This window comes from Pecten maximus, chromosome 14 (genome assembly GCF_902652985.1).
Source record: "Pecten maximus chromosome 14, xPecMax1.1, whole genome shotgun sequence".
NCBI classification, from domain to species: Eukaryota; Metazoa; Mollusca; class Bivalvia; order Pectinida; family Pectinidae; genus Pecten; species Pecten maximus.
Window position 1 is genome coordinate 20,452,333 of NC_047028.1, and position 3,216 is coordinate 20,455,548.

Here is a 3,216-nt window from a genome sequence, read left to right on the forward strand (position 1 = left end):
ATCACAAGAGATTTGTTAGTAACAAATTAAAAAAAAAAAAAATAAACTGCAAAATAAGCTATAACAAAATGATTTATTTTAAAGCATCACAACAGAAAAGTTTAAAATTAACATTTGATAAATTAAAAAGACAACCAAACAGCTAATTTCATTTCAAAATATTTGATTCAATCATACATTTGAACTAATTTACACACAATATTTAAAAAAAAAGAAGATAAAATCTAGATAAGCCTATATACAACAGGTCCTTTCCGTACTTCTATAAATATTATAAATTATGAAAAAAATTATAAATACATGTATGAACAAAATAGTTTTATTTATTTCATTGGATTTCTCAAGAGAGCCACTTGATAAAACATTCACATTTATATAACCAATAATATTAAATACTGTGTATATACAGTCAAACTTCGATGTTTCGAAGTTCAAGGGACTAACAGAAAAACTTCGATACAGCGGGACTTCGAATTATTCATGGTTGACAATAGATCGATGTTTTCTTGATAATGACCATATCTGTTAACGTTACATGCCCTCAGTGTCTTCGTGTTAATCGTCGCCTGTCAGGCTCACATCGAAAAGTTTAGTTAATTTATACCTCAAACACAACAAAATAAAAATTCTTTTCATTAATTATACCTAAGCATTTTATTAATTAAACAAAATATGTATCGGTTACAAAACACTTATATCGCGTTAACAGATAAAACAAAAGAAGTACAATGCACACTTACGTAAGTCGTTAGGCTTTTCTGCTAAAGACACGTGCGTTTACGTTATGTGCATACAAAATACGGAATGCCGATCGGTTGGAGAATGCATGATTGAATGACAAATAATCGATTTACTTGGATATTTATGTATAAGTTTGAAACGTGACACTTTGAATATGAGTGAAGCCATCGCTAATTGTTTGTGTTTAAAATTGGTCCGGTTGTTTTACAGTTCCGTAAAATTTACTCACCGACCGCTGATTTCAATGGCGGCGGAGATTATCAGAGACGACTATCGAAATGTTTTACCGGAGTGATTAAATGTCATGGCTTCTAAATACACTTTTTATCTATCAATTTGGTCTGATTATTAATAAACCCCATGACCGGGAGTGACAACACACGCTATCGTTATCCCTATTGTCAGTCAGGGCATTTGGGGGAGAGGTGTGAAATCTTGCCGCAGGGGTCACGACAAACACCTGTCCAGTGGTCAGTACAGGTAAATTTTTTGTTCGAATCATGAGATGTCAATTACCTATAATATCATAGCTAACGGGTCATGAAAAAAGTTCGATACATCGAAAACTTCGATTTATAAAAATTCGAATCATACATAGTTTCGTTAGTAGTGTTATATAGTGAGAAAATTCGGGACCAAGCAAAAAGTTCGATACAGCGAGAAATTCGAATCATCGAAGTTCGAATCATCGAGGTTTGACTGTATGTACATTCTAATTTCACTGTAAAGAGGACTTTCTAGAAATAAATGTTCGGCATTTTCTATTGGTTTATTCAAATGATCATTGCAAGTTTATCATGTTGTAAGTCGCTTGCATTATTTCGTAATTGACATAGTAAGATATTCAGATTCCAAGGATTACAGTTAATACAAGTTTCAGAAATTGTTGTTGGAAATAATACAGAGTTTCTTAATGAATCATCATTATTGTTCCATTGTCTCATCATAGAAGGGAAAAAAACTGTTACTATACAGTAGTCGTTAGTCCTAGTTAGAAGTATATTAAGTATTCTTTCATTTCTAAATGTAGAGTTATTTGTATTCAAGAAATTTCTGGTAATTACGAGCTGAATCCCACTGTTGGAACTTGAGATGAAGTTTAAAATGTGAAAGGTTTATGGACGGCGGAAGACGACGGATGAAGCACGATGGCTATAGGTCATCCTGACCCTTTGGGTCAGATGACCTAATAACATCTTATTGTTCCATCAATTACAAGGTTTTTAAAAAAAGATAGAAAACACGTACCATTTCAGGGTTTTATAAGTTAGAAACATTTCAATTTTAATAAAGCTCTGTCATTTTCAACTGGTTTCAATTTTTTAACTGGACCACATTGGAGATAAACCTGGTAGTCATATGGGTTAATGTTAATTATCAGACAACATGCCCCCCGTGTTCTCAGTGATGGGTGGAAATTTACAGTAAAGTCTCTTGAGGGAGATCAATAGGTGCACGGTTGTGTAAAGTCTCTTGAAGCAAAATGTATAGTATGATGAAATAAGAGGCCCATGGGCCTTATGGTTATCAGACAACTACACACATACAACATTGATACACCCCTCAGTCAGGCATCATTATGATAAATTACCATAAATCATCTATACGCAGCCAATTATTTTTCACACCAAATAAGGGTTAAGGAGGACCTACTTCGTCTCAGGTGACCTAAAAAGTCTTATGCATGGCACACGGTGACAAACATTACACAATAGCTATAGGTCATCCTGACCGAAAGGGTCAGATGACCTAAACGTTATGTGAATTTCTAATATATATATATATACATGTATATGTATACGGTAGGCGTGACTGTGTGTTTCGGTTTCATTGAAACATTCACTCTCTGTCAATGGTCAAATATTTATTGATGACCACTGCTTTGAGAGTCCCCCCTAGCAGCAAGCTATGAAAAAAGATACAGTGTATAATCAAGTAAATTTTGAAAAAAAACAAACAATTCCATATAAACATCACATTTTCATATTCAAATCAATATTATGCTAATTTTGTAATACAGTTATAACAGTTTTTATTCATAGCTTACTTTAAGCAGTATTCACACCATCTTTTAAGTTCTCTTCAAAATAACATAATATTATTAATCAAGGATTCTGTCCAAATTTGATGAAAAGTTTTTATTACATGTATTGTGCAATACAAAAATTTACCAGTAATAAATGCTGTATACAACAACAATTATCACAAAAGTATCAATAACACCCACCATCATAAAAGTAGATTTCTATCAAAAAACATACAACCAGGGACCATAGAAAATCTCTGAGAGATTTGAGCCCCTCAAGAAAAAAGAATATTGGACTGTTTCTGGAAAGACCACAGACAATGTCTATATGCGATTTGCCATGTATGTGACAATGGTAGGATGAAAGTAATATTTTTGATGTAATGCTTGATGTGAAAACTGCTTCTGGCTTTTAAGAGATGAATTAACAAACACTATACTATACAACC

General features: G+C 32.8%; 1 long non-coding RNA gene across 1 annotated transcript; it reads left to right on the forward strand.

Annotated features, from left to right (window-relative positions):
* The first annotated feature begins 1,548 nt into the window (after positions 1–1,548).
* LOC117342784 lies at positions 1,549–2,049 on the forward strand. Its single transcript, XR_004535894.1, has 2 exons — positions 1,549–1,917; positions 1,975–2,049. It is a non-coding gene; the product is annotated as an uncharacterized LOC117342784 (long non-coding RNA).
* Positions 2,050–3,216: the final 1,167 nt, after the last annotated feature.